We start from the raw sequence: 14101 nt of genomic DNA on the forward strand, positions 1-14101 counted from the left end.
CGAACACGCCACGCGGCATCAGCAAGTTCTACCACATGGCACGGGCACTTCCACCACATGGCAACACAACGGCACCGTCATCAATTCGGACCCTGAACAACGTGGCCAACGTAAAATTGCAAACTAGACAGAACGATCGAATAAATCGATCGTGTTAGGAGCAGCAGCAGTCAGTCTTGTATTAGAAACGTTCGAGTGAAGTGCAGTGATTTCCGAATTTATAATAAACATAGTTTTTTAAAACACCCAATGTAGGGTTGATATTATTATTGGCGCAGCCGGTATTAGGAAGTGAAGAAGTGATTTATCGGAAAAACAGTGGACTTTCATCCTAACAAAGTGAAAAACAGTGATACCCGCTAAAATAAAACTTAGCATCGCTGGCTGAAGGCAACAGCCGCCAGAGTGATTCGAGGATCCCCCGCCGATAAACACGTGAAGCACCACCAGCGTTCTTCAGCTACCTACACCACGACAGGTGAGTGAGTTTTTTTTAATTTCAAAGAAAAACATTACTCATTTCGGATCAGCGTACTACCAGATAGGCGCTCATCCAACCAGAAGATCGCACTACTAAATAGACGATCTTCTAATTGGCGTACTACCAGATAGGCGCTAATTCGAACATCACACTACTAGATAGGTGTCGTTCTTTGAAATTAACGAATGCCAAAAGCACTGAAAGACGCAAGGCAAAACAAATTTCTGTGCAGCAGGAATTTGAGCTCTTCAGAAGAATCTATCGATTCCATCGAGTCCGGAGGACATTCACACGTTCCCATCGACCAAAGAAAAATTTACGAGCTGACAAACATTGTGTCGCTCAACAACACTAATGATCAACCCGTTGATCACCCCACCATGGATGATATCTTAGCTGCACTAAAACAAATTAGTAACAGGCAACAACAGCAAGAAACATTCTTAGGTGCTATACAAGCAAAAATTAATAGTAGCGCGAGTGCCGGACAATTTATACCGACGCCGCAATCACCACAATACTTAACTACGTCAGGTGATCCGTTCAAGATACCTGACCCAATCAAAATGCTACCCGCATTTAAAGGGAGCAAAAAACAATTAAACAGCTGGCTGGAGACAGCAGAAAAAACTTTGAGTGTATTTGAACCCTTAGTGAGTCCACCTATATTCCAAATGTACGTCACAGCAGTGGCAAATAAAATTGAAGGTGAAGCAAGGGGCATCTTGTGTACAAACGGAAGCCCTACAACCTTCACTGAAATTAAGGAAAATTAAAACGCCTGCCTAGGCGACAAACAAGAATTATCCACATACAACTGTCAACTCTGGCATACAAAAATGGATGGTAATGTTAATCAATATTACCAGAAAACCAAACAATTAATACAGAATATAAAATGGATCGCAAAACAAAATACAACTCCAATTGGGACGCCATAAATTCATTTATAGACGAATACAGCCTGGCAGCATTTATTAGTGGCCTACAAAAACCCTACTTCGGCTATGTCCAGGCAAACGGTCCTAAAGATATCGAACAAGCTTACGCATTTCTTTGCAAATTCACCTCCAATGAAACTACCCGTAAAATAACAGTCGAAGAAAAATACGATAAACAGAAACAATATCCTAAATACAGTTCATCTGGAGAAAACAGCAACTTCAATAAAAATTTAAAAAACCGGAACGACGAAGTCAAACCAAACCGGCACAAGCTCAATCAACCCAAATTTGAACCATCTCAACAAAAATTTAAAACCGAGCCAATGAACGTCGATTCCTCAATACGAAGCAAATTAACACTGAACAAACAAATAAATAATAACGAAATTTCCGATGGAGATACGGAAAGTGAGCAAAGCGAAACGGAAGAAAATTTTTGTTGTATTTCAACTCAGAACTCAGAGACGTAACAAAGCAACTGAAGTCACACCATTTTTTACCATATCTCGTAATCACCAAACAAAATACGGGCCAAACCTTTAAATTTTTAATTGATTCAGGAGCCAACAAGAACATTGTGAAGCCTGGCATACTTAGTAAGACAAAAACAATCACACCTACCACCACTAAAAACATTACAGGCAATAAAATAGTAAACAAAAAGGGTAAATGTAAAGTACTAAGTGAAAAATTACCACCAATTACCCTATATGAATTGGATTTCCACCCCGAGTTCGATGGTCTTATAGGCACAGAAACCCTTTCCAGATTCAACGCCGTATTAAATTGTCAGAATCTCACACTAACAGTGGGCGACACAATATTCCCGGTTCATAAATACAACATCGAACCAACGAGAATCGAACAAAATCATTTTCTCACCCTTGGCACCGATAAAAACGGTGATTGGCTTGTAACTAAACCTTCAAAATTGAATGAAAACATAATCATCGAACCCGGAATCTATAGAGCTAAAAATAATAGAACCACAGTCGTAATTCGAGCAAACAAGAAACCAATCTCACAGGACTCATTCCCGGAATTAAAATTACAAGTTAACAACTTCGAAACACGCAGTTTCTTCTCAGACAAACCGAATATGAAAAAATTGGAACCACACCCATTCGACGAACTAATCAGAACAAAACACCTTTCCAAGTTCGAAAGAGACCGACTACTAGATACCCTTAAGAACCATAGCGATGTAATACTTAAAGAAAACGAAAAACTTACTGCAACTACGAAAATTAAACATAAAATTAACACAACTGACGACCTCCCGGTCTATACAAAAACCTACAGATACCCCCACGCTCATAAAGAAACCGTAAAAGAACAAGTCAACGATATGCTGGAAAACGGCATCATAACACACTCAGAATCTCCGTGGAACGCACCAATTTGGGTAGTTCCCAAGAAATTGGACGCATCTGGGAAAAGGAAATTCAGGGTTGTCATCGATTATCGTAAATTGAACGATAAAACGATCGAGGACAAACACCCCATACCACAAATTGAAGACATACTCGACAGTTTGGGGAAAGCAACATACTTCACCACTCTAGATTTAAAATCAGGTTTCCACCAGATTGAACTCGACGAAAGTTCAAGAAATAAAACTGCTTTCAGTACGGATCAAGGACATTATGAATTTCTACGAATGCCGTTCGGATTAAAAAACGCACCGGCGACATTTCAACGAGCTATGAACTCAATACTAGGCGACCTAATCGGAAGAGTTTGTTACGTATACCTAGACGACATAATAGTGTTTGGCAGGAATTTGAAACACCATTTAGAAAATCTTGCAAAAGTTCTCGAAAGACTAACCCTATCAAATTTGAAAATCCAGGTGGATAAGTGCGAATTCTTAAGAAAAGAATGTGAATTCCTAGGACACATAATAACAGAAAAAGGCGTTAAGCCAAACCCAGATAAAATCAAAGAAATTCTCAACTGGACTCTGCCACAGAACGAAAAACAGATAAAACAATTTCTAGGACTGCTTAGTTACTACAGGAAATTTATCATGGATTTTTCAAAAATAGCAAGACCAATGACAAAATACCTAAAAAAAGGAATGATACTCAACACAAAAGACCCAGAATACGTTGAAGCCTTCGCCAAATGCAAAAAGATGCTAACATCAGATCCCATATTAATTTACCCCGACTTCGAGAAACCCTTTATTTTGACAACAGACGCCTCTAATTACGCAATAGGTGCCGTATTGTCGCAAATACACGATAACAAAGACCACCCGATAGCATTTGCTTCAAGAACACTAAATAAACATGAAGTTAACTACCCGACTATTGAAAAAGAAGCACTTGCCATAATCTGGGCTACCGAAAAATTTAAACCTTACCTATACGGCCATAAGTTCACACTAGTGACAGACCACAAACCACTAACATTTATAAAAACCTCGAACAAAAACACCAAAATACTGAAATGGAGGCTTGAGCTGGAAAACTATGACTACACCATAGAATACAAGACAGGTAGAACAAACGAATCAAGCGAAAGAACCAGGCGCCTTCAACAACTCCGCGAAGCTACGCATAAATTTGGAACGTCGAATTTTCGGAAGTAACGACGCCCTCTATAGAGGAAGAAAATATAACTGTAAGTAATTTAAATATTCCAAAAACTTCTTCGCATCCACAACAGAATTCGACTGAAATTTTGGTCTATTGCCAAAATTTTAATCGAATGAAAAGCCCAGCCAAAATGAAAGAAATCCAACAAAAACTAATTTCATCTTCTTTTAATATAATTCTTGGAACAGAAAGTAGCTGGGATGAAAGCGTAAGAAGCGAAGAAATTTTTGGAAATCAATTTAATGTATTTCGGCATGACCGTAATTTGTCTCTTTGTAATAAAAAGTCTGGAGGAGGAGTCATTATAGCCATAAACGCAGACTTTCCTTCAGAAGAAATAGAAACCATTAAACATATAGAATTTGAACATATATGGGCAAAAGCAGTAATATCAGGAGAAGTGCACATATTCTCCTCTGTGTACTTTCCACCTGAAAATGCTCACAAAAAATCATTTGAACTATTTTTTCAAACTGTAGAATCTATCATGTCAAACATGGAACCTGAAGTAAAACTGCATATTTATGGCGACTTCAATCAACGTAATACCAACTTCATCGTAGACATTGAAAACGAATCTATCTTACTCCCAGTCGTAGGCGAAAATGAAACACTTCAATACTTATTGGACAAAATATCTGAATTTGGCCTGCACCAAATCAACCATGTAAAAAATAAACAAAATTCATATTTAGACCTCTTATTCACGAACTGCACTGAAGACTTCTGTGTTAATGCATCTTTAACTCCATTATGGAAAAATGAAGTATTTCACACAGCAATCGAATATTCAATTTTTATTCATCAAAACTCTTCCCCGAACGACTTGGAGTATGAGGAAGTGCCGGAATACCATAAAACTGACTTCGAAGAAGTCAAACGTAGACTATGTAGAATAAATTGGCAAACTGTATTGAGTATGAAAGGAAATGTCAACGAAGCAGTGACTAAATTCTATTTAATTGTAACTAATTTAATCTCTGGAACAGTACCAGTAAAAAGAAGAAGAAGAACTCATGGCGGCCAGCAGCCTGTATGGTTCAACCAACAACTGAAAAATTTAAAAAATAGAAAGCAAAAGGCACATAAAATTTACAAAAAAGAACATAGCATTACAAATCGGCAAAACTATCTGGATATTTGCTCCCAACTCGACATAGCCATTAACACTGCACATGAAGAATATAATCGTAAAATCGAGACTGAAATCAAGACCTGTCCAAAGAATTTCTTCAATTACGTGAAAACGAAATTGAAAAGTAGCAACTTTCCATCCCAAATGCATTTTGACGGACATGTAGGAAATAACAATACTGAAATTTGCAATTTATTTGGAAAATTCTTTCAAGAAGTCTATACTTCATATTCCGAAACAGACCGCGACCGCGACTACCTTTCATTTATACCTGAATTTTCAAATGACATTGCCGTCCACGAACTATCTGAACACGAAATTACCACCGCACTAAAAAACTTGGACGCATCAAAAGGACCTGGACCGGACGGAATAGCACCAATATTTTTAAAAAATCTAGCAGAAGAATTCACTCTACCACTACTACATATTTTCAACATGTCACTGAAAAATGGAACATTCCCAGAAATATGGAAATCATCCTTTTTAGTGCCAATTTTTAAATCAGGCGCTAAATCGGACATCCGAAACCATCGTGGGATTGCCATTATATCATGCATTCCAAAATTATTCGAAAAACTAGTAAATGACAAAATATTTCAGCAAATCAAAAATCAAATAACAAGCAAGCAGCATGGCTTTTATAAAGGCCGCTCAACAACATCAAACCTTTTAGAATTTGTAACATTTACTGTAAATGCAATGGACAATGCCAACCATGTGGAAACACTCTACACAGACTTTAGTAAAGCATTCGACCGTATTGACATACCTTTATTACTCTTCAAACTGCAAAAATATGGCATAGAAAATAAACTATTGAAATGGCTCGAATCATATTTAACGAAACGTCAACAAACAGTTCGCTTTCAGAATATATTCTCGGAACCAATTTCTGTCACCTCTGGCGTACCCCAGGGTTCCCACTTAGGCCCTCTTCTTTTTATTTTGTACGTTAATGACATTACCTTTATACTCAAACATCTAAAAGTGCTTATATATGCAGATGATATGAAACTTTTCATGGAAATAAGAAATGTCAAAGACACTGAAATATTCCAAAACGAAATAAATATATTCCACACGTGGCATAGCAAAAGTCTACTCCAACTTAATGTAAAGAAATGCAACTCAATAACCTTCAGCAGAAAAATTTCAAATGTTCCCATAGACATACACTTAGGCAACCAACTTGTAGAAAAATGCAAAATTGTACGAGATTTAGGTGCAATCTTAGACTCCAAGCTCACATTTGTTGAACATTATAATACAATAATAAATAAAGCAAATAGTATGCTGGGCTTTATTAAACGTTTCACCTACAATTTTGAAGACCCTTACACAATAAAATCATTATACAATACATATGTCAGGCCAATTTTGGAATATTGCAGCATAGTATGGAACCCATACACTGTCCTGTACGAAGAACGCATCGAATCAGTTCAAAAACAATTTATTTTGTACGCGCTTCGTAAACTAAACTGGACGACATTTCCTCTTCCATCGTATAAAGCACGTTGCATGCTCATTAATATACAAACACTCAAAGAACGCCGCGAATTTGCCATGCTTTACTTTATCAACGACATTATTTCTCAACGTGTACAATCCGCATCATTACTTTCGCAAATAAAATTTTATGTACCTAGCCGACAACTAAGAACTCGTAATTTATTCCAAGAACAATCTTTTAGGACGAACTATGCTAAAAATAGCCCCATCAATAGAATGATGCGTCATTATAACGAAAATTGTGTAATAATTGACCTTTCCATGTCTAGAAAACAAATCAAATCTGAACTAAACCGTAGAAATAATGTATAGTATATAAGTAAATATTGTAAAACCATTCTATGTAGTCTACATATGCTTGACGAAATAAATAAAACGTCGTCGCTGACGCCTTGAGTAGAAAAGTAGAAATCAATATGACAGAAACCGATGATAGCACAGTCCACTCTGCAGCAGTGCTGTAGTTGCGGTTAGTCACGGTTAGTCGGCGACTAACCAGCTCCTGGAACCGAAAAAAATATTTTTTGAGCCAAAAAAAAAAAAAAAATTCCGTTGGCCTTATCATTCTGGAAGGCAAATTTAATGATCCCAGCTAATTGGAATTTTGTGAATCTATTCAAACTCGTAGGGTATTGTCAAACTCCCTGCCGCGCTAGTATGATATTTTCATAGCTCACATGGCGATCCCAGACTGTATGGGGCACTGGTATGATATGCTCATAGGATACTCTCAGATACTTGAAAGCACTAGTATGATATTCCCACACCGCGCAGAGCGTTTCAACATTAGTTTGATACTTACAAGTCACGCAAGGGACTCTCAGATTCTCTCGGACGATAGTCTGATGTTCCCATCGCTTGCAGGGCGCTTCCACACTCTCTGGGGCGCCAATATGATATTTGCAAAACTCATAGGACGCTAGTATGATATTCCGATAGCTCGCAGGGTGCTCTCAGACTCGCAGGGGCACTAGTTTGTCATTTTCAAAGCTCTCAGGGCGCTCTCAAGCTCTTCAGGGTGCTAGTATGATATTCACAAAACTCTCTAATATGTTATCTTAATTTGCCGGGCGCTTACAAATTCTCTGGGGCGCTAGTTTAATATTCTCATAGATTGCAGGGCGCTCTTAGATTCTCTCGAGCGCTTTTACGATATTCACATAATTCGCAGGGCGCTCTCAAACTTGCTAGGGCGCTAGTCTAATATTCTCATAGTTCGTAGGGCGCTCTAAGATTCTCTGGAGCGCTAGTATAATATTACCATAGCTCGGAGAGCGCTTCCGCACTCGCTGGGGTGCTTTTCACAGCTCACAGGGCGTTAATATGACTCTATGGGGCGCCAGTATGATATTCGCAGGGTGCTCTCAGACTCGCAAGGGCACTAGTTTGTCATTTTCAAAGCTCGCAGGGCGCTCCGAGACCCTATGGGGTGCTATTGTGATAACCACATAGCTCGGAGAGCGCTTCCACACTCGCTGGGGTGCTATTACGATATTCTCATAGCTCGCTGGGCACTCTCAGTCTCTCCAGGGCGCTAGTATGACTCTATGGGGCGCAAGTATGGTATTCACATAGCTCGCAGGTTCTCTAGAGCGCCAGCATAACATTCCCATAGCACGCTGGGCGCTCTCAAACTCTCTAGGATATTATGAAACTCTCATCGTCCGCAGGGCGCTCTCAGATTCTTCTTTTTCGGACTCTCTGGGGCGCTACATGATACTCGGAGAGCGCATCCTTGGTCGCTGGGGCGCTAGTATAATATTCTCATAGCTCGCAGATCGATTTCAAGCTTTCTAGGGCGCTAATATGATTATAGGGCGCTAATAAAATATTAACATAGCTCGCGAGGCGCTCTCAGATTCACTCGAGCGCCAACATGATATTCCCATAGCTTGCAGGACGCTCTCGAGCTCTCTTGGGCGCTAGTTCGATGTTCTCTTAGTTTGCAGGGCGCTCACGAATTTTCTGGAGCGCTAGCATAAACACTCTCAAACTCACTAGGGTGCTAGTTCGATATTCTCATAGCTCTCTAGGGCGCTAGTATAACTGTATGGGGAGCTAATATGGTATTCCCATAGCTCGCAGGGCGCTCTCAGATTCTCTCGAGCGTCAGTATGATATTCCAATAGCTCGCAGGGCGCGCCCAAACTCTTCAGGCGGTAGTTCGATATTTTCATAGTTCGCAGGGCGCTCACAGCTTCTTTGGGGCGTTAGTCTAATATTCCTATAGTTCGCAGTGCGCTCTCGGATTCTCTGGGGCGCCAGTACGATATTCCCATAGCTCGCATGGCACTCCAAAACTTACTAGGGCGCTAGTTTAATATTCTCATAGCTCCAGGCCGATTTCAAACTCTCTAGGGCGTTAGTATGGCTCTATTGGGCGCTAGTATGATATTCCCATTGCTCGCAGGGCGCTCTCAGATTCTCTCTGGCGCAAACATTTTGTTCCCATAGCTCGTAGGGTAATCTCAAACTCTTGAGAGCGCTAGTCTGATATTATCACTGTTCGCTGGGCGCTTTCGGACTCTCTAAAATGCCAGTATGATATTCCCGTAGCTCGGAGAGCGCTTTGACACTCGCTGACGCGCTAGTATGGTATTCTTATAGCTCGCAGGGCGCTAGTATGGCTATATGGGGTGCTAGAATGATATTCACATATCTCGCAGCCAGCATATCATGGCGCTCTCAGATTCTCTCGAGCGCCAGCATGATATTCCCATAGCTCGTAGGGCACTCTCGAACTCACTAGGGGCTAGTTTGATATTTTCATTGTTCGTAGGGTGCTTTCAGACTCTCTGGGCTGCTCGTATGATATTCCCATAGCTCGGAGAGCGCTTCCATGCTCGTTAGGGCGCTAGTATACTATTCTCATAGCTCGCAAATCGATTTTAAGCTCTCTAGGACGCTAGTATGACTACGGGGCGCTAGTATGATATTCGCATAGCGCGCGAGGCGCTCTCAGATTCTCTCGAGCGCCAGCATGATATTCCAATAGCTCGCAGGGTGCTCTCAAACTCTGTAGGGTAGTCTGATATTCTCATAGTTTGCAGGGCGCTCTCAGATTCTCTGGGGCGCCAGTGTGATATTCCCATAGCTCGCCGGGTACTTTAAAACTCACATTGGCGCTAGTCTGATATTCTCATAGCCCGCAGTACGCTCCGAGACCCTATGGGGTGCTATTGTGATATCCACATAGCTTGGAGAGCGCTTCCACGCTGGGGTGTTATAATGATATTCTCATAGCTCGCTGGACGCTCTCAGGCTATCTAGGGCGCTAGTATGACTCTATAGGGCGCAAGTATGATATTCACATAGCTCGTAGGGCGCTCTTTGATTCTCTCGAGCGCCAGCATAACATTCGCATAGCACGCTGGGCGCTCTCAAACTCTCTAGATTAGCTTTATATTCTCAGCGCTCGCATGGCGCTCTCAGATTCTCTCTGGCGCCAGTATAATATTTCCATAGCTCGCAGGGCGCTCCCAAACTCGCTAGGGCGCTAATCTGACATTCCCATAGTTCGTAGGGTGCTCTCAGATTCTCTGGGGTACCAGTATCATATTCCCATAGTTCGAAGAGTGGTTCCATGCTCGCTAGGGCCTCAGTGTGATACGTAGTATCATAGCTCACAGGGCGCTCTCAAGCTCTTCAGGGCGCTATGATGATATTCACAAAACTCTCTATGTTACTAGTCTGATGTTATCTTAATTTGCCGGGCGCTTACAAATTCTCTGGGGCGCTAGTCTAATATTCTCATAGATTGCAGGGCGCTCTTAGATTCTCTCGAGCGCTTTTACGATATTCACATAATTCGCAGGGCGCTCTCAAACTTGCTAGGGCGCTAGTCTAATATTCTCATAGTTCGTAGGGCGCTCCAAGATTCTCTGGAGCGCTAGTATAATATTCCCATAGCTCGGAGAGCGCTTCCGCACTCGATGGGGTGCTTTTCACAGCTCACAGGGCGCTAATATGACTCTATGGGGCGCCAGTATGATATTCACATTGCTCGCAGGGCGCTCTCAGAGTATCTCGGGCATCGCATAGGTTGCAGGGCTGTCTTAAACTCCCTAGGGCGCAAGTCCGATATTCTCATAGTTCGCACGGCGCTCCGAGACTCTAAGATTTTCTAGAGCGCTAGTATGATATTCCCATAGCTCGGAGAGCGCTTCCGCACTCGCTGTGGTGCTTCTCATAGCTCACAGGGTGCTCAAAGCTCCCTATGGTGCTAATATGACCCTATGAGGCGCCAGCATGATATTCACATTGCTCGCAGGGCGCTCTCAGTCTCTCGGGCACCAGTTTAATATTCGCATAGGTCGCAGGGCTCTCTTTAACTCCCTAGGGCGCAAGTCCGATATTCTCATAGTTCGCACGGCGCTCCGAGACTCTATGGGGCGCTAGTATGATATTCACATATCTCGCTGGGCGCTCTTCGATTCTCTGGGACACTAGTATGATATTCCCATAGCTCGCAGGGCGCATTCAAACTCTCTAGGTTACTAGTCTGATGTTCTCTTAGTTTACTGGGCACTTACAAATTCTCTGGGGCGCTAGTTTAATATTCTCATGGATTGCAGGGTGGTCTTAGATTCTCTCGAGTGCTTTTACCATTTTCACATAGTTCGCAGGGCGCTCTTAAACTCGCTAGGGCGCTAGTCTAATATTCTCATAGTTCGTAGGGCGCTGTAAGATTCTCTGGAGTACTAGTCTGATATTCCCATAGCTCGGAGAGCGCTTCCGCACTCGCTGGGGTGCTTCTCATAGCTCACAGCGACTATATGGGACGCCAGCATGATATTCATATTGCTCGCAGGGCGCTCTCAGAGTCTCTCGGGCACTAGTTTGATATTCGCATAGATCGCAGGGCTCTCTTAAACTACCTAGGGCGCAAGTCCGATATTCTCATAGTTCGCACGGCACTCCGTCTGGCAATTAGATAGGTGGGCAATAAACTTTCCAAAATTACAAGGCGCTTTCAACCGGTTTCAGTATCGTTGGGGCGCATATAAATGAGTATTTAAGCTTATGAGGCGGTAATAATCTATCCTAAGTTGCAGGGCGTTTTCAGGCTCTATGGGTCAGTAGTATGAGTATGTTGAGCTAACGGGTAGGTAGTATGCTCATGGGGCGTTATGCGAATAGTCTATCCTAACTTGCCGGGCGCTTTCAGATTTTCTGGGGCGCATATACTGTATCTCTTTGGGGCGTTGGTATGAGTATTTGAGCCCATGAGATGGTAGTGGATAGTCTATCCTAACTCGTAGGGCGCTTCTAAGCTCTCTGAGGTGCATATGGCGTATTTCTGTGGTATATTTTCTAGCTCAGGAGAAATGAAAAATCAAACTGATTAAAAAGAATTCTTGTTAGGTGCTTTCATGGTGTTCATAGTGAATAGTTTGAATGTTTGTGGGGGCAGTAGATGATACGCTAGCCAAACACGCAGGGTACAAATAAACTGATTCGACCATCATGTAGGTTTGTCGTGCACTTTTATAAACATACTATAAATGCTTTTAAAATGTAATCATTGGCTTGCGTGTAACACCCGTTTTTTGTGCGAATTTTAATATGATTGAATCTTTATTATGTGATTAATAAAGACCATGTCTTAGCCCCTCCACTAAATCGCTCAAAAAGCTTTGATTTTTTTTTGTTAATTGTAGAAGATCATGTCTCTTAAGGCACGCATCTGCTCTCATTGCATAATCACTGATACACTGATTTCAAAATATCCCTTTTTCAAAACAACTTTAATGATGAATACAATAATTACTTATCTGTCAAACGTTCTATCATATCATTTATGTGTTGTATACCATGTTTAAAATATATGTATTAATAATATTCTTTAACCCTCAGAAAGGCAAGTAGTCTCAGAGGCACGGCTGGTTACAATAATTATCCTCTAATTTGAATAAACTTGTAATTATGAACAGAAATGATGGAGCTTTTTCGGGCTTTCAATTCTCTCACTGATAGAAAGCCAAAAAAGACTTAATATCACCGGGTCTTAGGAGCAATGCTTGTTGAAACCACGATTTCAGCTTGCCTTTTTGAGGATTAAGACCGTCCAAAGAAAAAAATAGACTGCACAATGATGCGTGGGCGGCACTTGAAAACTTAATTTGCTGTAATGAACACATAAAATAGTCGAGATGCACAGTAAACTGGCTTGAGCTATTTTAGCTTTAAAAAAATCGCAATATAAAAAAACGAGAGAAAACATAGATTTGAACTCACGTCCTTTAAGTTAATCTGCTATAACGTTACTAAATAAACTATATATACATTTCGAAATCGACACGATATAGCCCATCAAGTAAAGTATGAAAGTATTTTATCATTCATTCATTTTAGGTGTTCGGCAAGGGAGAGCTGAATAGTAACAGCAACTAAAGAATACGAAAGTTTAGCAACTTTGATAACCATTGAAGTATCTAGTTATTCAAACGCGAAGACGCGACAATTGCCGATGATCAGCAGTTCTATCAACTTCCTAACACTTTGTGATGATGTAATATTGTAACTTACAACTTGTAAGGCAATGCAGCAATGTTGTTCTTACAGAATAGTTTTGTCTCTTACTGGCTCGATCGACAGTCACTCGGTTTTCATGTTTTCTCGAGCATCTGATGCTTAGAGCACTTGTCAATTTTTCCCATTGTTACAACGTCTTTCGTTGCGATTTTAAGTTCCAATTCTGGGTGTTCAACATATTGAATGTAAAATGAATTCTAGGAAAAATATATCCAGTATATCCATCTACAAGAAGGCCCACTACCATTACTTTTACAAACGGTAAATTGCCTATTTTCACCCTATTAAGGAAGGTACCTCACTAATTCATTAATTACTCGGCCTACAATCGATGGAATGCGTATGAATTGGCATCAAGAGCTTTGCTTCGTTGATTAGAATCAATCTAATAACACAAATGTCCTGAAAACAATGAAATGCTCGTGTTTGAGCGCAACGAAAATTCGGATTTAGTGCCTCAATTGTCGCCCAATGCGTTGAACAAAGATGGCAAATAGAAACATGGTGAAAATAAGCTCATTACCCTATAAGTTAATGGTATGGTAACGGGGCGTTGGAGCGGGACAGAACGGTTCGAACGGTACATATTAGAGATAGCAACGCTATGTTCGCGCTAAAATTATAAAGGTGAGGGCGATTTAATCCCAATAACGACCAACAAAAAAAAAATTAATTTAATTTTTTTTTCAGGGTGAATAGGCAATTTTGTTACCCTAAAGGGTGAATTTTTAGTCGGTTTGATCGTATCTCTAACCGTTTCTGCAGAATTCCACAAATGGCGCGCAGTATCTCAAAAGGTAGACAATCAGTGTTTGCCTCTAGTAACGTTAGGAGAAAGGTGACTTTTTTAGCCTCACAAAATCATGTTTCCATAAAATCATTTTTACTG

The 14101-nt window shown here is 40.8% G+C and overlaps 1 protein-coding gene across 1 annotated transcript in view; it reads right to left on the bottom strand.

Annotated features, from left to right (window-relative positions):
* The window catches only part of LOC131680119 (GPI ethanolamine phosphate transferase 1-like), a 938165-nt gene that overhangs the window by 262624 nt on the left and 661440 nt on the right, over positions 1–14101 (bottom strand). The gene's annotated exons all lie outside the window — the stretch shown is intronic.

This window comes from Topomyia yanbarensis, chromosome 2 (assembly GCF_030247195.1).
Source record: "Topomyia yanbarensis strain Yona2022 chromosome 2, ASM3024719v1, whole genome shotgun sequence".
In the NCBI taxonomy this organism is placed as follows: Eukaryota; Metazoa; Arthropoda; class Insecta; order Diptera; family Culicidae; genus Topomyia; species Topomyia yanbarensis.